Raw genomic sequence first — 22,763 nt, 5'->3', positions numbered from 1 at the left:
AATACGGGCAGCTATATCGGGAATTAGAAAAAAAAAAATAAATTTTACATTTTATAACTCTACTGGGGGTTTACAATGTGAGGGAGTGTAGTGTTGGGTATGCTGACATTTGAGCGGACTCACTCATGTGTGTTGACATTTCACAATTCAGACACTTGCAGGGGCGTGGACCTTAGGACTTCTCAGCAGTCAGACATGCCCCCTGCCTTCCTGCATGGTCCGTGTTAGACTTGAAGTGGAGTCAGCGTGCCCTCATGAATATGCATGGCATGCTGACGTCATACCGTTCAATTGCAGTTTCCAAGTAAGACTTATTTAGTCTTACACGGAGGTTTTGTGAATCCAGGGGAATATTTTAAATGAATTATGAAAGCCAACATTTGACATAGTAATATTTTTTGTCTCATCTGGAAGTTTCACATTGTGTTTTGAATTTAATAAGATGGAACCAAAGTTATTAATCTTCTATGCCTTAATTAGGGCTACACCTGAAATGTATTTTTTGACTGCTACTGTGATATAACGAGATGATTGTTATTAATTTATATTTTTCATTGCACTTTAGAGCAATGAAAAAGAAGTAATAAAAAAGTCTATATTACTTGGAAACACTGAGACTGACAGTTTATATTGCAATCTAACAGCTCTTTTGACAGCTGCTAAAAGAACTGCTCAACCATGGCAGTTTTTCCAGCATTTGCTGACATAAATAAGGAGGACATTCATTTGACTGTATGAGTTTTGTCCAATCACATTGTTATTCTGGAGGGTCATTATCCAAGAATCCAGTAACATCATGCACTTTCAAAGAAATGAACCAATCAGAATTCTGTTCTAGCCATTCACAGAGTTAGAGTGATATCCAACTGAATCCCTGTGGAAGTCATGTGTATCAAAATCTGTAAAATGAAATTAGGAAGCCTTAGTGAGGACTCTGGTATTGTTTATGGAGAATCAAATTGGCTATAGTACTTCTGGATGGAAACAATCATCAAGTGTAGGGATGAAGGCCAAAAAGGGTGATTTGAGTCATTCCATTCATTATCCTCAGAAAGTCTGATGATAACAGCTTCATAAAAGTGTTAAGATATACTGTATAGGTCTGTATTATACTGGTTGCCACTAGGTGATGTCCTGCATCATTTCTGTATAAAGTTCTTGAATGTCTTAATCAGTGTGACCCCTTGCAAAGAAATTATGTTAGGTTCAAAAATCTACAACAGATCACTCCTGAAGTAAAAATGTGAAAACTCAAAGGGGCCATCTGTGACCTATTTACTACCAGTCCAGAAGTGATATCAGTCTGATTAAAGTATCTCAAAACCTAATAAAATGTTTTAGTCTCTAGAAAAAGAGCCTTTATCTGTATTATCAATATCCACCTGCATGCTGATAATTCAGTAATGTTCTGGGATAATAGTGAGAAGCGATTTAACCCTGGTAATAATGCCAGTCCTCATATATTTTTTAATGTGAATGATAATGATGCTACATTTCAGTCTGGAACAGATTTTTTTTTGATAATAAAAAAATAATAAAATAAATCATGGATAAATTGCTTAAAAGGGGGTGGGAGGGTGGCCTAATGGTTAAAGTGTTTGCCTTACAAACACAAGGTGCAGTGTTTGAGTCTCCCAAGGGATAATTGGCTAGGCTTAAAATGGCTTGCAAGGGAAGTTGGCTTAGTACTAATCTATGAACCTATGAACACTAAGTGTCGTATCCTTTACTCTTCAAAAATTACCGACTAGCTTAGTGAATAAAACCAGGATCAGCATCAGTTGGTAAGTGATCTTCAGATATTTTTAAAAAATCTGATTGCTAGTGAGTATGCAGTCATTATATTAACGACTACATCTTCCAAAAAAGGCTTGTATTTCAGTACCTGGAAGGAAGCATTCACTGCTCCTCACATAAATTAAGTTCTTTAGCATTACTAAATGGTTACTATCCCATAGCTATCTTGTTCCTCTTAGTAAAACAAAACCCTAGAAAAATGGTATTCAATTACAAGTTATTCAACACTCAATAAATGTAATTTTTATGTCCAACACACATCATGGTCTCAAGCCTAACCTTGGTGTAAATGTAGGTGTGTTTACACAGGATATTTCCTATTTGGGCCGTTGCAACTTATGGAAAAGCATGAACAATGGTGTCTGTCCTGAGATTTTAAGACAAAGAAGTCTTCTGCATTTTTCTCTGTCATTTGTATAAAGCAACTGTTTCTAACTGAAATATCTTAGAATTCTAGAAAACAACATAAATTACTCAATCTGTACAACAAGCTTTTGTTTTAACAACACCATGGTGTTTGCATTAGTTATAGGTATGGTTTGCCCTGTAAAATCTCTTCTTTCTGTAAAGTGTGTCCCACTTTAGGCATTTGAGAAGGTTGCAACTCTATTTGAATTCTGTCCCTGCCTGATATTATAGACTCTATATTCAGACCACGGACACACTAATTTTGGACCTTTTTTAAGCATGAAGGTTGTGCGTCAGGGCTGGTAACTCGGCACATAAAAATCAACTACCAATCATTAGCGGACCGGAGTTCCGCTGTGGCGACCCCTAACCGGGAAAAGCCAAAAGACACAAACAAACAAACAGTAGTTGATGTCACATTTCCCAAAATTCTGGTTATCTCTGGTCTTTGTCCTAGTGACACTAAATGGTTTGATAGTTATCTAGAGCAAATGCGCCAATAAATCTGATGGATGAATATCATATCTCTGTCATTGAGGGTGGAGTATAAAGTTTAATGCTATTTACAATCTTTGTAAATGACAGACCAGGCTATTCATAAACATTTCACACAGTGTGTTACAAGCATAGTTTATACTGCAGATTTTATGTAGCCTTGACATTTATATGATTCATAAACTGAATTGCCCTTATGTCCAGGCACACACACACACACACACACACACACACACACACACACACACACACACACACACACACACACACACACACACACAAACTCTCCTATACAGCTACCAATGAAATGGATTGCATACAGAGTGTGCCCTTTGCCTTGAGAATATACCCCAGAAAATTATTAGTTCTTTACTATAGACTCCTATTGTACATCTTTGACACCCAATTAAGCAAAGAGAGCTGATGTCAGCAAATGTGTTTGTCAGCTTATATTTTGTCCCACATTGTGAGAAGGAGAAACCAGTATTAGACACAGAATGCATAATTAAGGAATTCCATTCTGCTGTGCTATCACTTTACATCAGTTATATTTTCAAAATCCTAGGTTAAGAGAAACATGGAGCTGTGTGTGAGAGATAATCTTAAACATTTTTAGCACAGTCAATGGCTATCCGTTAAACTTTTATTCTAGATATGGGGGAATGTTATAATTAAAGGTATTGATATCATGACAGTAGATACCACATATCTGTGATGCTCATCATTGTGGTGACCACTGACTTGACAAATTATTTCTCTGTGTCCTCGTCACTCTAAAATACTGTCAGTTCTGTACATTGTAACACCTCACACATATATGCATGCTGTGGGACTGTAACTCAATGTCAAACCTTGAAATAACATACCAGGTGCCTGGCTCCTCGGGAACAAAGGATTAGAGGTGTCAACTTGCTGGAATGTGAGTAAGTGTTGCATGTGCAGAAGTGGTGCCTCTGGATGAGATGTTTAACCCAGGTCTCACCTGCTTGTGATTCTGGTAAATCAGATGGATATAAAAGATCCTACGGCACCTATTAAAAAGAGTGCAGGAAAATGACTAGAAAGATATAGATGATTTCTTTAAAGCCTTATTTTCAGATTCATTTTCATTGAATAAATATCTTGTTTTCTTTAACATAACTGAAGCTTATACTTTGAACAAAGGCAATTCATATCTAATATAGACAACTTTAGCAGATGCTAGAAACTGTATCCCCAGAAAATGAAACTCTTAACATCTCCCCAACTATGGAAGATTTAATATCTCTTGTGAAAGAAATGGCATTTAAAGAAACCAAGACCAAATAAATCAGAATTTACTCGAAGAACTTCACCAACAACTCTTGGAGAAAGGTTTTGTCACTAACTGAGTTACTTCAAATGGACTCAAACTCTTTCTGAAATTTTGCACACTTAAGTAACTTTTTATTTTTTTATCATGAATGTATAATTCATCATTGCAGGCCTTTGTAAACATAGTAAATAGTTAATTTTATTTTTTTCTTGGTTACTAGTTATTTACTAAGAGGTTTTGTTTTAAAACATGTACACAATTGTCATCTATTTATAAAATAAAAAAATATATGATTAAACAAAGAGTACAGGAAGTTTCCCAATGCCCTGGTCAAAGTTCCCCTAAGAATATAAATGCCACCTTAGATGTCCCCTGAAAATAGGTCACTGTCTCTTGGGATTAACCCTGTAATCAAAGATTATGTAAATAAATGTTTATTGATGTACAACATCTGCTAAAGCTCAAACAGGCTCGGACGCAAATTGTGAGGGAAAGGTTACTTTGCTTTTGCTTTCTTGTATTTTGTATTACTTTATTGCCTTCTTCTATTTTGTTTATTGTGATTTGTTTTCTACACACTGTGTTTTACTTGTATTCTACTTTTAATTGCATGTTTAAACTAGGGAAGAGACCACACACAGATATGAAGTTTTCCACACTCCCACCCTAGAGCTGTTGTGTTTTTAAACTCAAGTCTTTGTAGTTGCCTGTCTCTTATGTTAATTTGACCACATATCTCTTTTCCTCTCCCCTTTCATTGTCTGCTATGAGTAAGCACAAAATTATCATTCTGTGAAATCACTCCCATTCACTAATTAAATGTATTGGCCATCCCATTGTGTTTTATAGCGTTATAATACAAAGTGCTCACACACAGCCTGTCTATCTTGCTCTTTAAAATTAGTGGCTCTCCACTTAGATAGCTAAAGATAAAGTTATTCACTCATTCATATCTAACTGCTCAGTGAACACTGCAGCTCTTAGGATAGTAACCTATTTTCCATCTCACCTTTAAAATCTGCCCAATCTACTCCAGGACCACCTATTATTGGAGAGACGGCTTTCTGCCTCTCAATAGTCATCTTGGGATTAGTGCTTCTTTTTTGCTCCTGGTGAGACAAAGAACACATGGACATTATTTTGTCGAGACTGCTAATCACTGGAAAGCCTAATAACTGCTTCATAGATGCCAGCTTGGAATTTGTGCTTATATTTTGCTCCTGGTGAGAAGAGAAGCAGAGTGCATTGATTTCTGACTGTTTCTGGTAGGGTAGTGAGTGTCTGTGCATGACGAGTCTGATTGGTCTGGCTGCTATCAAGGCATCTACCTGGGAAGTCTACAAGCATACAGACCTGTGCATCATCTGGGATAAGACTCTGGATCAACAAACAGGCTGTGGCCTGCTTCTCATCTTGTGATTGCTGCTAATGTTTTGCTTCTGGTGAGAGAAGAAGCAAAGGAGCATTGTATCCCAGCAGAGTGAAGCTGTGGAGAGACTAGTACTAGTACTAGCTATCCAATAGCCATTCACATGACTTCCCTCTTTTCATCAGTCTTGTTTGTTTTTACTAAGTATTGCTTGATTTATTTCTAACTTCAGAATATCTGCATAAATACTTAATCAATAAATCATCAGCGTCTACTTATGTTTCCCTTCAAGTGTTTGACAGTGGCCTGTATATTCACAGACACTTGACTGATGTTTCTCCTGTAAAAGCACAATTTAAATTTCACCAGTACCTAGTTGCACATGGGACAGATAGTTTGCATTGACAAGTGTTGCACCCAGAGTTCCAAACCAGATACTCCTGACATTGCTTTATATTGTCACCACTCTAACTGTCTAATCAATAAAAAAGGATCTGTTGCCATGGATATGAACTTTTCCACTATCTCTGTTACCATCTTGGTGGAAATGGGCATCCTGAGGCAATGTAGAAATTGCTTCATGTTTACTGACAACCAGTTAATTTTCAAACAAACTGATATGGTATGTGAGAGATGTAGTTATACAATGTCACTGGAGGCAAAGTCTGAGATACAAGTACTACTAACGTTAATAAGGTTGTCAGTAGTACACAATCTGCACCCAACATACACAATTCAAAGCAGACGCATACACCCCCATATGCTGAGGCCCTTAAATTTAACCTTTCTAAGCCCCACAAACCTCCTAGCTCCTAGGCAGAATATACATAAGAAATACACTCATCAGCCATGAATGCACTCTTACTGCACTGCGAGACACAGTGATGTCCCTCTCACCAGGCAGAGTAAGGAGAAAATCATGGTCATTTGCTTATCAGGGGCTAGGATCCACCATATTACACACACACTCAGGTTATTAGACCACAAGTAACAGTAGGACTCAGTCATAGTCCATGTGGGTGTAAATAACCTGAGACATACCTCCACAGACTATATGAAGGGAGACATCGTGGAACTCTAGGAATATGTGTCCCAGGCTGGTAAGAACCTAGCATCAAGCAGCATTTCACCTTCTCCAAGGATAATGTCACAATATGAACAAAAGATGACTGACTTTAATAATTGGCTTAGTTTCTGGTGTTATTCTAAGGGGGGGGGTGCAATATTTGTCATCATGGAAGTAGATGGTCAACGGACCACACTGCTTTGCCAGGGATGCTCTACAACCCTTCTATCCCCTCCCCTTCAGGCTTTCGAATATTAGCTAAAACATTGTCTTTCCCCATAGTGCCTTTTTTAGGCAATACCAAACTGGAAGTACTTCCGACATAGCAAATCAAAAACAAGAAATTCTAAAGGTATTACTGCTCAATGATAGGAATTTAAACAAAAATCTCTACTCCCTAGATGCTCTCTTCACCCTAGAGATTACTGACATCTGTGTGGTCACTGAGACATGGTTTAAAACTGCAGACAGTACACCGACAGCACAAGGTTATAATGTCTCCCACACATTTAGATCAGCTACTTCACAGACAGGGGCTAATAGTGCAGGTATCTCAATTTACATCAAAAATAAATATGCCTCAAGACTGGACAAACAGAGCAATGCATTGAGCTTCTCGTTGTCCAAATCACAGTAGATAAAATCCAATACCACTTACTTGCAAGCTGTAGGTCACCCACTATGACCCAACAAACTCATACCATATATTTAAATGTATTGAAAACACTCACCATCCAACCCAATACCATATCCATGGGCAACTTTAATTACCCTACTATTAACTGTGAATCCTATATAACACCAAATGTACAGGCACAGAGATTCCTGGATTTTGTAAACACAAACTCCCCAGACCAGATTGCCAATACACCAACCAGGGCTGCAACCATACTGGATCTGGTCTTCACTAATATGGGAAAGTGCTGCACACCCCTAGTGTAATGTCTTCCCTGGTAAGGTCAGACAACAAAATGGTCTCCTTTGAAGCAAAAATAAAACCTGGACCCCCAGCTAACCTTGGAATATTCAGGAACAAGTCTAAGGCTAACTTCCTGCTATTAAGTGATGACCTGGCAAAATTTCAAGCCCCCATAAACCCTGAGAAGGTCTTCTAGTGCAGAACTGTTCACAGAAATCCTATACATGCATGTTAATAGCTTCATAGAGGCAGCTGTACCCACCAGGAAGAAGTACAGAACTAACTCAAAAAAAAAAAAAAACACCCTGGTGGAATCACAAAATCAATAGGCTGTATAACAGAAGGAAGAAAATCATGGCAAAAATTAGGGGGTGCAGCACTCAGCAGGATAAAAACACTCTCATCAAAATAAACAAGCAACTCAGAGGACAATGAATGCCTACCAATACCAACTTTGAGGCACATTTGGCCTCTCAGGCAAAGACAACCACAAGACATTTTTCAGTATATCCACAATATCAAAGGCAATACACAATTGTGTGCAGAGCTCATTGTAAATGGAGCAACCTATGCTGATGCAGAAGATATAGTAAGCCTACTGGCCAGCAAATTTAGCTCTAACTTTACCCCTCTCTCCCCCTCCACCTTTCCTCAGGAAATTCCATCAAATATAACTCCTCCTGCTCTCGCCAGAGAGCAGGTCCTTAATGCTCTCTCTAAGGCCAAGAACACTGCATCCAAGGGCCCAGACAGTATCACAGGATGCCTTCCAAATAGCATGAAACATAACCTATCAGGCCCTCTGGAATTGCTATTTAACTGTAACCTCCAAACAGGTTTCATGAATCATGAATAGAGAACAGCAACAGTCATCCCTCTGCACAAAGGTGGGCCATCTACAGACCCTGAAAACTACAAACCCATAAGTTTCACTAGTCTAATAGGCAAAGCCATAGAAGAAAATTATCATTGAAAAGATCAATAATGGCATAGTAAACGTCCAGACACTGGCCCAAACACAATTTGGTTTTGTCAAGGGCAGGTGATGCCTAATTAACCTGGTGGACTTCGTTGAGAAGGTCACCAGAGCATCAGATGAGAACAAAATGGTTCATACTGCCTACCTTGACCTGGCCAAGCTATTTGACACAATACTCTTCTCAGGCATTGCTGACAAACTCAAGATGTTAGGCACAAACCTTAAGTCACCTGGTGGATAACCAACTGGCTCACAGACAGGACCCAGGAAGTTAGAATTGGGGAGTCCACCTCTACAAAGAGGCTAGCCACAAGTGGAGTCCCTCGGGGATCGGTTCTTTTGGCATTTATTTCTCAGAAGTCAAGGCCAATGTCAATGGCCTCTGGCTGACTAAATTTGCAGATGGTTGCAAACTAGTAACTGTCATTGAATCCCTCACCAACACAACTGTTCTCCAGGAAGGACTGACACATATATACAATTAGTGTCAGAGCCATAGACTAAAACTAAATGCCAAGAAATGCATAACAGTATCCTTAAGAAAGTAATTCACTCCTGGTAACTATGATATTAGTAACACAACCTTTAGAGTTGACCCAGTAGTCAGGAACACACATAGACAGTAATCTACCCTTAGACCATCGTGTCTAAGGTAGTAAGGAAAGCATTCTATTTTGCGCAACTTATAAACAAATGTATGCATCTAGGTCCAAGGGAGTTTTTGTTCCAGTGTATTCAGCATTAATCAGACCTATCATTGAGTACAATGCCCCCTTTGGTATGTACCTAACCAGGCATATCCAACAACTGGCACGTCCACAGATGTTCCTCACCAAAAGAATATAGGAGGTAAGTAACATGTCCTATGCGGATCACTTCATGCTCTATCCCTGTATTTTGCCTGCTACAGGCTGTTGAGAGGAGATCTATGCCTGGCACACAGAGCATTGTCCAACTGCACTCTGATGGACTTCCTTCATATCTGCAAAACAAACAGCACTAGAATTACCCATTCTAAAGACAGAAACATTGCCCGTGATATAAATAGTACCTGCTGGAGAGACAGGTATGTATCCCAGAGACAACCCCATATCTGGAACAGGCTCTCCATCCATGTGAAGCTGAGGTCCTCACTTACACAATTCAAGTGCAACTTGAAAAAAATTAGATGGGGAACAGGAAATTCACCCCTGGTTTGCCACCTATGTCTCTAATGGACACAGGTAACCTGTAAATGGTTCAGGTCCCAGGACCCTGCTTGTAAATATTTCATCTCACAAGTCTCTGCTTACATTTATCAAGAACTTGTCAAGAGATTTGGGATAGGTTCATAGGTTCATAGGTAAGTACTAGGCTATCTGCCCAGGGGCATTTATAAGCCTTGCCACAGAGTGATGGCTTTCACCTCCCCATTAGATTAGTAACCGAGGCCTTTGTCTAACAGGGCTCCCGAAGTGATCCCAGGGTAGAACTTACGATTACCCATCCACTCATCAAGATTTCTCTTGAAGAGGGTCAGAGAGGAGCTCTGTCGAATATGGATTGGGATTCTATTCCAGAGTGAGGGGAGTCGCTGGGACAGGAATCTATCCCTCCAGTATGTCCTGTTTATTGTTGTGCATAGGTTCAAGTCACTAGAACGAGTGGTTCTGAGGGATCTCGTATTTTGAGGTGAAGCATGTCCATTAGTTCAGGGTTTGACATGGCCCTATAGGTCAGGCATAGGTCACTTCTGAGCAGACGGTAAGTGACTGAGAAGAGCTGGAGCTTTTTTAGTCATGCTTCATAGGGTAATTGTTTAAGGCCCTTAATCCTCTTAGTGAGGTACTTATGTGGTCTTTCTAGTTGTTGCAGGTGTCTAGTGAGGTACATCCCAAATGGGGCATTGTACTCTATTATGCGCCTAATGAGTTGAGGAGTAAAGGGGCACAATCACCTCCTTGGATCTGGATGAGAAACCCTTTGTGATCAGGTGTGCCACACAGAAGGATTTCCTGACTGTTTTGACTATGTGGTTCTCAAAGAAGAGCATGTTATCTACTTGGGTACCCAGGTCCCTAATTACATCTTCTGTACTTAGTGGATTCCCATCTATGTGGTAGTTTGTAGGTACTTTGTTTTTCCCAAATGGGATTACTATGCATTTTTTGGCATTTAGCTTGATTCCGTGACTTTGACACCAGGTGTTTGTCTCTGAGAGACCCCTTTGCAGGATGTCTGTGTCAGCCGGAGAGTCAATTATTGCACCCAATTTACAGTCATCTGTGAACTTGGTTAGCCATAGTCCCTCTGCATTTGCCTGTACTTCAGAGAAATATATACCGAACAGGAGGGGTCCCAGGACTGACCCCTGTGGGACTCCACTTGTGACTGGTTTAGAGTCAGACATGGCGCCTGTCACTCTTACCATGTGGGTTCTGTCTGAGAGCCAATTGGCAACCTATCTCATGAAATGGGGGTTGATATTTAAGCTGGTGAGTCTGTCTATTATTCCTGAGTGTGGGATGGTGTAGAATGCCTTAGCGAGGTCCAGATATGCTGTGTGGACCACCTTACCTTTATCTATGGCCTTGGTGATTGTTTCGAAGAAGTCGACCAAGTTCAGGAGGCAAGATCTGCCTTTAACAAAGCTGAACTGGGCGGGGTCCAGTGTCTGGAGGTTCCCAATGTCCCTGTTAATGAGCTGCATGACAATGCGTTCTATGGCTTTGCAGACCAAGCTAGTCAAGCTTATAGGGCGATAGTTCCCAGGGTCAGTTGTGGCACCACCTTTGTGGAGTGGTATGACTGTTGCTGTACGCCATTCTTTGGGTACATAGCCTGTAGAGAGGCTGAGTTTGAATAGTGTTTTGAGATGGAGGTTAGTTCATTTTGAAGCTCGTGTAAGACACAACCTGGGATACCATCTGGTCCCACTGATGCTGTGTTTTTGGCCTTTGCAAGGGCTGTCTTTACTTGTGTGTCTGAGATATCTGGAGTGCCACATTCTACTGGGATGGGTGCTAGCCCCTTTGGTGGAGGGGGGGGTGAAGTTTGCACTGAACTTGTCAGCCAGGATGTTGGCAATGTCGGTTGGTTCAGTGTATTTATGGCCATTATGCACTAGCTCAGAGCATATCTGAGAGTTTGCCCCTAGACTTTTGACATAGTTAAAGAAGGCCTTGTGGTTATCCTTAAGAGTCATTGGCTATTTTTCTTTTGAAGTTAGCCTTGGATGATTTAATGAGGGAGCACAGTTTTTTACTGATGTTAATCAGAGATGCATTCTTATTTTGGGATTTTGTTCTATCTTGCAGGAGTTTCCTCCTTCTGCTGTAAAGTTTATTTATGGCCGAGGTCCACCAAACTGGCTTCCTCTTTTTTGAGGAGTTGGTCTTGGTTTTACTTGGGATGGCTCGGTCCATACATTCTTGAAGGTGTTCATAGAATGCGCTTGTAAAGGATTCTGCTGATGGGTCATCATTTTCCATTTGATTGGGAGCTTTGAAACGTTCCACCTTGGTCTTGAGGAGTGTAAAGTTGGCTTTAAAGAAGTTTTTTACCTTGATTTCTTTGACTGTGGGTGGGGTTGGGATGTGGATGTCCAGTGTGATTAGTTTGTGATCTGATCTTACCAATGACGAGTTTACCTCAGGTGTGGAACATAGGTTCCACATGTTGTTGATGACCAGGTCCAGTATGTTGTCACCTCTTGTGGGAGTGGTGACCAGCTGTTCCAGGGTGTTTGAGTTTATAAACTCAAGGAAGCCTTTGGCTAGGGCGTTTGAGCTTGAGTAGTTTTCCCAGTCAATGTTTGGATAGTTGAAGTCACCCAGTAGCATGGTGTTGGGTAGAATCTTCATACTTTCTAATGTTCTCAGGAATGCTGCATGAGAGTTTTGAGACAAGGTGGGAGATCTGTAGCAAGCTATAAATTGAACAGTCAATTTACTCGCTGTCAATTGTACTTGGATGGTCTCAGATTCTGCGTGGTGTGCTACTAGCCTGGAGGTGTGGGTGTTCTTGATGAATATGGACACACCCCTTCCTTTTGTTTTCTGGTCCTGGTTTTGGGACCTAAAGGTATGATAGGAGTTATAGCCTGGTAGTGCTGGGGTGCTCTCTGGAGCCTTGTACCAGGTTTCTGTCACTGCACATATGTCGATTCCTTCCATACTAAGGAGAGCCTCGAGTGCATGCATTTTGAAGTTTAGACTTCTGACGTTGAGCAGCATTACCCTCAGATTTGTTTATTATTGTTGTTTATGGAGGCGGGTTTTTCTTTTAAGCCTAAAAAAGGCAGCATTGGGGCGGCAAGAGTCTTGGCCAGTATTCGAAAGCCCAGGGGCGACAGGTGCAAGCCGTCTCTGGCAAAGCAATGTGGCTTGTCAAGCATGTCGTCCCAGGCTGACAAGTACTGGATCCCCTTTGAATGACACCAGTAGTTTAACCAATTGTTGAAACTGATCACTTTTTCTTCGTATGCTGGCATAATTTTGGGTGAGGGCAGGATTCTACTCAGAGTCAGAGTCATACCAGCCTGGGCTACATGGTCAGAGAGTTCCTCAATGTCTCTTTTCATGTAGTCCAGGGAGGTACATCTCAAGTCATTTACGCCAACATGTACAATGACAGAGTCATATCTGTACTTCATAGGTTCTTGTTGTGGAGTGACCTGAGTGCATGTGTTATGTGGCGGATTCTGGCACCCGACAGGCAGCTTACGGTAACCTTCTCCTTGTTCAGTCTAGTGAGTGGGACGTCTGTGAGCCTGATGATAGAATTACCAATTACTAGTGTGTTAGGTGTGTTATTTAGCCTTAGGGGCTGTTTTGCTTGTCACACTGATGTTGTGACGTATGTGTTACCTGGTTTCTGTTGTGGGGTGGGGGTTGCTTGGGTGTATGCTTAGGAGGTCTCTGTTGTTTAGGCAGGTTCTTATTTAGAGCCTCCGAATATGTTTTTGTGTGTTTCTGAGAGTTGTTTGCTGGTGCAGCTATGGCTGGTCTATGTGAGTCTGGTAATGTGGTGCTTGTGTTGCCCTTCTCCTTGTGATTGGATGATCCAGTCATGGGTTGAGAGAGCTTAGCCTCCAGCTTGGCTGTGTAGCTGCATCTCTCACATATGTTTGTGTTGGTTGGGAGGAGGAGGGGGTTGTCTGTGTACATGAGGCAATTGTAACATTGCCTCAGGATGCCCAGATTCACCAGCTGGACCAGAGAGTACACCTGAAGCTGTCCCTTGAACATGCCTGAACAGATGGTTTGGACTGTATTGCTGATTGGATGAGTAAAGAGCCTTGTACTTCCGTAGTATAGGGATGAAATGCAAGCTCTAAGCTAGTGCTAGTTTTATTAAGTACCAGTCTTAAAATGCCTTATTTCTAGTGCTGGGTTAAAGTGTATCAAGTTTCAAGAGAAAAACTGAAGTACAGACTTCGTGGAGCCTGGAATAGTGTAACCGCAGCTAAATAGTGCTGCGCGGTGCACTAACCCACGCAAAATACCAGGGAGATCAAAAGGATAGAAATTAGATCAAAATGGCCAATGAGCTACAAGTTGCTGGGCTGGGACCACTCCTACAGGGACAGATAGGCTGCTCAGAGTTCCCTCTCTCACAGTGAACAAGGAAGCCACCTAATTATCCAAGTATGATATGGGCAACATAGGAACCTTTACCACAGTCCTGGATTCAGCAAAGCCTGAAAACTGGACTAGACTAGTTCAGAAAGGCGGGAAAACAAGGAGTTTTTTTGTGTTTTTTTTTTTCCAGAAACAGAAATGCAGAGCTTAAATTACTTTAAATACACAGAGGAGGCTAGCGCACTTGAGTGTGTAGCCTGCGACTGTGTTACCGGTAACTTAAATGCAAAAATGACAAACAGTAACATTTTTCAAGTGCAACAAAGAAATAAGTACAGTAAGCAATGCAGATATCACTAGGGATCCACAGAAGCACTGAAAAGCCGCGTTTTAGGTGGGATTAGCGTTTCAGGGAAACAACAAGCAAAAACAATACTTAATCAAGTCCAAAGTCTCTCTTTTGTCTCTCGGCCACTTGCAGGACTCTGCAGGGCACCACGAGGAGCTTGCATGGTTAGGCTTAAGAAGGCCCTTTTAGTCGTTAGCCTAGTAAACACCTATGAACCTATGAACTATGGAATGTAAGGGTGGTAAGATTTATTTATTCTCTCCCTTTGCAAACCATCCAGATTTGTTCCACTTACTTAATTTAACTTTTAGTGTTCCTGTTACTACTCGTAGGGCCGGCCCTGCAGGTTTGGAGCAATCGGCTTTCAGTGTCATATATGTTGTTCTGCACACTGGGGAACCACTGACATAATGCATCTTGCATTATTGCACACAATGCCCCCAACACCCCCTACAGTCTGTTTCAATACTGAAATGCTAACAAGAAGCTATTAGACAATTGTATCTTCAATCACATCACTGGAGATAAGTCAGAATGTATGTCGATCCCCTTTTCTTTCCCCTAGAGTGGGTGAGTGAGCAGAAATCCATTCTTCCTCTTTCCACCAGTGAGTGCCTCCAGGGCTGTAGTCAGGGCTCCACAACCAACATCAGAGGCTTAGACATTTGATCATCATGACCTGTAGCTATACACAAAGATCTCTGAGAGCCTGCAGCTATGCACAAGCAAAGCTGAGGGTCTGCAGCTATGCACAACTAGTGGGAGATTACTGGGGTAAGTCAGCACTTCTATTTAGTTATACCTTAGCACTTGTCTGCAATAATCCAGACCAAGCAGTAGCTGCATTGTCTATTAATTTATCTTTGTTTCTCAGTCAGTAATTTTGAGCAAAACATCAGCTTTCTACTATGATCAGGGCATTGGATTGATTATTAGGTGCAACCAGGGTTCCCCTTCAGAAGACTGAAACATCATAAGCTCGAAATTCATAAGCCTGAGACCAAAAGCCTGAAAACTCAAAAGCCTGAAACTTAAAAGCCTGAAACCCAAAAGCCTGAAAACACACAAAATACACATACTGACTTTAATGTGGCTTCGCTATTCTTAGCGCTGTGGTGGAAAGTTATGGGTTGGGTTCAGGTAAGTGTGCGATTCTTTTTACGTTAGGCTTAGGGGCGGGTTAAGTGAGTTAGGGTTAGGGTGCAGGTTAGGCGTGTGTACAATAGTGACAGACTTTAGGGTTAGGGGCGGTTTAAGTGAGTTAGGGTTAGGGCGCGGGTTAGGTGAGTGTGCGATAGTGACGGACCTTAGGGTTAGGGTTTGGGTTAAGGTAAGTGGGTAGATAGTAGCGTCTTTGTATTGGCATATTAGCATTATTTGTATTCTGTGTGTTTTCAGGCTTTTGAGTTTCAGGCTTTTGAGTTTTCAGGCTTTTGGTTTCAGACTTATGAATTTCGAGCTTATGATGATTCAGTCTTCTGAAGGGGAACCGCGACCAGTCTGCACTTGGAGATCTATATCATTTAGCTATGGCTGAATCTTGTAAGCCAATGATAAAAATGTTGACATAGACAAATTAAGGCACATACTGTGTCAGTAGTAGTAGCTGGATTGCTGTTGCATGGGAACTGTGAATAGTGTAAGGCTCTAGTATGTCATTTACTGCATCCCAGCTCTACACAGTTGCATATATCATATACAAAACTGTTGACTGACTATTGGGTGAGAATGCTGCATTACATTAATATGCTGATGACGCTGCACGCCTAATGCAGTTAATCCAAACCATCATTCATTCATTACAGCTCATTATGGCTCATATTAGCATCGCATCTTAAACCTCTCAAGGGCCATAACATTGCTTTTGACAAATAAAACCTAGGCCCCTCAGGCAGTATTACCTCCACAATCCAGCAAAAAATAATTCCCATACCTCCAGTAAATCAAGACTGGCTCTATTAACTGAATACTTCAGGAAGTACTCTGACAAAGCTGGTGGTTTTCATAGTAGATAACCAGTTTAAGCTTAACAAACAAGAAACAATGAGACCTGGAAAAGTAATACAAAATTTAATATAATCTGCTGAATTAATGTATTGCAATCACCTAATGATAGAATGTCAAAGTCTAATGTGACTTACTTTCCCCTGTTCTGTACTTTGCACATCTTTTAACTATCTTACAGTGCCTGCTGGTTCACAAACTATAGCAAACTCGCAACAGGATAGAAAGATATGCTGCAGGTACAGGATATCATGGGTGGGCATGTCACTGCATTCCTTTTTGTACCCTAAAACTTTTACAGTTTAACCAGCAGGTGTCTTTCATTTTCTAAAATTTGCATAAAAGCTTCTGGATTCATCAGTTTTGGACTGGTTGGTGCTCTTATATGGTGAAATTCTCATAGAGTACTCAGATCTACATACGTAAATAAAAAGGAAATAATGGAGAAAAATTATTCCATGTCCTTTGGTAATCTTTAGGATAACTTTCCCTTTACTAAAAAATGCTTTTTTATGTTTCAATTCAAAAACAATTTGAAGGCACAATGCAACTACCACTGTGACATAAATTTGTAGTGAAGAAGTAGGAACAGAATATACCTGGCTTGCGTTTCCATTTTTATAATCAATATTGATATTATTCCACTTTGTTCATTCACGGTATCCTATCAAACATTCACATTTTTTGTCAAATCTTTGAGTTTCTTTTTTGTTGAATTATAAGTTGTTTTACATGCTTGAATTAGTCTTTACTGTCATATTTCTTTGCTGTATTGTAAGTAGACTGACATGAATATTCACTTTGTCATACAATTACTATGAAATGTTTAGTACAGTGGATAATTCTCCTTATACAGTTCTTCACACGTATAGTTTCCTGTGCATTGCATCTTTATCTGCGATTATCTCACTCAGTTTTGCTGAGCTGCAGATCCGACAGCTATGCTTTTCTGGATCTTCATGTAATACTACCTAAGGCCCTGGGTTTTAATTGTCTTGGAAATTTTCCATGTTGGACAACACTAGGATGTTGACTGCCCAGATGGATATGTCAGGTCAGCAACTCCAGTCAGTCAATAAAGCAATCAATTAATAAATAAATACCCTTGCTTTGCCAATGTGTCAATCAGCATTTTCAAACATGAATGCCATTTAATACTGAACTCTTAGAGAAACAGTGCAGCAAATTTCATGCATGGCTACAGTTAGTAGTCACTCTGCTCTGTGGTATGGGATTACATTACTGGCTTCTATATGAATGCAATAAATGAAGCAATCCTTACTCCGCAAATGATTCAATCATAATGCAAGTCAATGTAGTAACTAAGTGAGTAATGTTTCTACTTCACGGAATTGGTATCTGAGATAGCTACATGGAAATTGCAATGCAAGTTTTCTTGGGAAATTAATGTATTTCACTCTCTCACTTAAACAACAACTGCATTATGAGTAGATGGTCTTAAAATGTGTATTTTTGGTTTGCTATATAGAGATTCAGAATTCATCAATATTTGTCATTACATTCCCTAACACTTTTTTTATTTGCTAGTGTTTTATATTTTTTATTTTTGGGACAGATGGGAATGCAGCTCAGGGGCACAGAAGAAGTTATGTTTGACCACATCTCTGTATCTGTAATTTTTAGTTGCAGGCAGACTTTAAATGACTCAGATGGTTCATTTTACAATGTTATGAACTCAGGATATTTGAAAGTTTTAATGGCTGTACCCATCTCCAGAAAAATTAGTAAAGTCCTTAGGGGATCTTTTGTAGTCAAGATTTTCACATTCTAGGGTAATTATGGATATGGAATCAACTAGTGTCTAACAGCTGTCCACTACTTGTGTTTTAGATTCTTTTTTCTTGAAATGATGGGGGTAATTAGTATTAGACAATGTTCAATCTAATTCAGTCTAAGCAAATTGAATGTCATGCTGTTTAATGCTAGGAGCATTAACCTGAAAATGCACTCACTGGAGGATCTCCTTACACTGGAAGATGCCGACGTCTGTGCAGTCACAAAAACTTGGTTCAGGGCTATGGAGAGCACCCCTGCCTTACCAGGCTATACCTCATTCCACACATTCCAACCCCAAAATGGGGTGAGAAGACTAAGGGTGGTGGTGTCTGTATCTTCATTAAAGACAGGTACATTTCGATACTTGTTTGCCAGCATGACTCACTGGATCTACTCCAGGTGCAACTGACAGTTGGCAAGACACCCATCCGAGTTATAGCCAGCTATAGAGCCCCCATCCATGACTCAAGACACCCACTCCTCCTACCTGAACCTACTTGACCCCATCTAGGTACCCCCTAACACCTTGATCCATGGTGACTTCAACTACCCCACCATAGACTGAGTGAACTATTGCTGCACTAATGCACTCACCCACCAATCCCTTGACTTCAACAGTTCTAATGTATTAGACCAGCTCATCTCATCCCCCACAAGGGGAGATAACACATTGTGAACTTGGTTCTCACCAACATGGGTAGCCCCTGCACCACTCCCATAGTATGTTCTTCCCTGGAAAGTTCAGATAGTCGTTCTATCTCATTCGAAGTTTCTATCTCACCCAACCACCCCCCCCCCAGCCATAATCAGGCTAAAAGGCTAAAAAACTTCTCAAAAGCTGACTACAACCTCTTAAGGGAGGGTATCAGTAGCTTCACACTACCACCCCCTCAGAGGATGCAGACATCTATGCTGAACAGTATGCCAATGCAGTATACAAACATCTGTATAATTGCATGGACACAGCCATACCCAACAGAACTAAAACATGCTCCTCAAGGAAACACAAACCTGTCTGGTGGACATTCTCTATCAACAGTCTTTACAACAAAAGGAAGAAACTGTTGCCCAAGGGTAAAAAAGGAACACATTCCAAACTGGAAAAACTCCCTCCTTAGCCTCAACAAGCAAATTAGATCACTAGTGAAAACCTCCAAAGCCAATTATGAATTGAAACTAGCCTCTGAAACAAAAGGAAGCCACAAAGCCTTCTTCAGTTACATCAGTAACCGCCATGGCAAAGCCTACTTAATGGTTCCCCTTATACTTATCCTGTTGACTTAGCCAACCTGCTAGTGGGTAGGTTCAGCACTAACTTCACCCCTCTGTCCCCCGTGAAGGCCCATTCGACATCCCTGATACTTGTCCTGCACCTCACATCTCCATAGATCAAGTGTTAAAGGCTCTATCGAAGGCAAGCAACACAGCTTCCATGGGACCTGATAGTATCCCAGGCTGTATTCTGCACCATCTCCAGCAAGAAATAGCTTCACCATTGAGCACCCTATTCAATCACAACCTAAGTACAGGCTTCATTTAGCTATTGTCTTCCCCTTGCACAAAGTCGGTGCCATGAGTGACCGTGATAACAATAGCCTCATTAGCTTGACAAATCTGATCTGTAAAGCCATGGAGTGTATTATTATGTATCTCATAAACAAGGACATAGGCAATCTTCAAGCACTTGACCACACCCAGTTCGGATTTGTCATGGGCAGATCTTGCCTACTGAACCTGGTTGATTTCTTAGAGACTCTCACCAAGGTCCTGGATGAGGGAAAGCCAGTACATATATCTTACATTGACTTGGCCAAAGCCTTTGACACAATCCCCCAGTTGAGCATCATCGAAAAGCTAACACAACGTGGCATAAATCCCTATCTCACCAGGTGGGTGGCCAACTGGTGCAGTGATAGGACCCACAGGGTCAAAATAGATTCCTCCACCTCCAATAGCAGACTTGTCACTAGCGGTGTTCCCTGGGGATCTGTCCTGGGATCCCTACTGTTTGGCATCTACTTCCCAGAGGTCCAGGCAAATTAAAAAGGCCTGTGGCTGACCAACTTTGTGGACGACTATAAGTTGAGTGCTGTCACTGACTCCCCAAATGATGTTAACATACTGCAAGAGGGTCTCATAGCAACAAATGACTAGTTCCAAAGTTATGGTCTTAAGTTAAACACAAAAAAATGTATTGTCATACCATTCGGCAAAAATACAGCCCCTACTGATTACCACATCAATGGCAACCCCCTATGCACACAACTTGTGGTGAGAGACCTGGGTACTCAGGTTAACAACAATCACACATTCAACCATCATGCAGCGGCAGTGGTCAGAAAAGCCTTTTACTTGGTTCATCTCATAAGTAAAGGGATTGCATTCAGAAAAAAAGGAGGTTATTACCTTTCTGTAATCCTGCCTCATTAGGCCAATAATTGAGGATAATGCCCCATTTGGTATGTACCTTTCCAAACACCTGCACCAACTGCAAAGGCCACAGAAATACTTCACAAAGAGAATCAATGGCCTCTAACATCTGTCCTATGTGGACATTGTATTGTATCGTACAGATTGCTCAGAGATGATCTGCATCTCACCTACAAGGCAATCTCAGACCCTGCCCTACTAGAGATGTTCCATATCCATAAGTTTAGCTCCTTACGCATTACCTCAAAAGGCCTAAATCTAATATGTGATATCAACAAAACCTGTTGGAATAGACATCCCATACACATCAGAGTACCTTGCTGCCCCTCTTCAAGCACGGCATTCATGAATGGATGTGAAACCATAAATTTGTCCCGGGGGTTCCACCTGTATCCATCATAGACAGGGGTGACAAGTGCTGACTGAGGTTTCTTTTTGGGGGATAAACTTTTGGCTAGGCTTGTAAAGGCCCCCAGAGCTATTAGCCTAGTAACCTCCTATGATCGTATGATAATATACTTGGAAGAAGCACTTTTAATTGATTATGTTATGGCCAAAATTGTGTAAGGAAGAATAAAGATATCATAATAACTCTGTTCTGTTTCTTAATCTGCCCCTATCTTTTGTTTTATGTCTGCTAAATGATATAAACATATATCTGGCATCAAAACACTAAATAAAAATTAAAGTGAGACTTCCTGTTCATGTTAAAATATATATATATATATATATATATATATATATATATGTATATATATATATATATATATATATATATATATATATATATATATATATATATATATATATATATATATATATATATATATGTATATATATATATATATATATATATATATATATATGTGTGTGTGTGTGTGTATATATATATATATATATATATATATATATATATATATATATATATATATATATATATATATATATATATATATATATAAATACATTGGTCCTCTGATCCTTTTCAGGATTACCTCACCCTCAAATTAGGAAAATCTAAATGTAAGTGTAAAAGAATTAGTATCAAGCAATTTACAGAAAGAAGAGGAACATGAAAGGTGCATACTTAAGACAGAGAGAGATAGAGATACATTCATTTTACAATTTATATAGTTTTAAAGCAGAGTATACAAACTCGGCATGGTTACAAGATGCCTTCAGCAACAGAAGTAGGATATGGTTATATACATATAGTGTCAAGTGCGTTTTCAGTATTTTGGAAATTAGGTATTTTGGTCTCGGTCAAATGAAAGTCAGTCAAATGAAATTTCAGTCATGTGAAGTAGACGCATATTTTATATATATATATATATATATATATATATATATATATATGTATATATATATATATATATATATATTTGTGTCTTTCGGCTTTTCCCGGTTAGGGGTCGCCACAGCAGAACTTCGGTCCGCTTATGATTGATAGTGGATTTTTACGTACCGGGTTACCAGCCCCAACACACAACCTTCAACGAAGTCACGCCTCCACACAGAAGACGCTCTAGCTGAGAATCGAACGGGACAATGTCTTGCTATGAGGTGACAATGCTACCGCAGCACCACCACACACACACACATATATATATATATATATATATATATATATATATATATATATATATATATATATATATATTCTACTACTACTATCCGGCAGATGCAAAAACATTCACATCCTCACATGAAGCACATAAAAATAGAGAAAGGATAATTAAAGGGAACATTCTAAATATTTAATTATGGAAAGGGTTGCCAATGAGGAGAATACCTTGATCAAACGTACAAGGGCTGAAATAAGCAAGTGTTTTAAGAGCAAGGCCTACATATAAATCATAAAATTGCTTCAACCGTAAGAAAAAGCAGATTGGGAAAATCAAGCTGAACTAATGTTTTCTCTGTGTCAAAATAAGATCACAGACCAATACTTGATAGCAAAATGTGTCTCTTCTTTAGGTTCTCCATTGCTGTATATGCCTCATTTAAGCATAGTCATCCATGTATATATGTATATAGCTAGCTAGCTAGACAGATAATTTATCTATCTATCTATCTATCTATCTATCTATCTATCTATCTATCTATCTATCTATCTATCTATCTATCTATCTGTCTGTCTATCTATCTATCTATCTATCTATCTATCTATCTATCTATCTATCTATCTATCTATCTATCTATCTGTCTATCTACCTATCTATCTATCTATCTATCTATCTATCTATCTATCTATCTATCTATCTATCTATCACTGCCTATTTATCTTTATCTATC

The sequence above is a fragment of the Protopterus annectens genome, chromosome 6.part0 (genome assembly GCF_019279795.1).
Source record: "Protopterus annectens isolate FY-2018-M chromosome 6.part0, PAN1.0, whole genome shotgun sequence".
Lineage (NCBI taxonomy): Eukaryota > Metazoa > Chordata > Ceratodontiformes > Protopteridae > Protopterus > Protopterus annectens.
Note: the sequence above shows the minus strand (reverse complement) of the source record.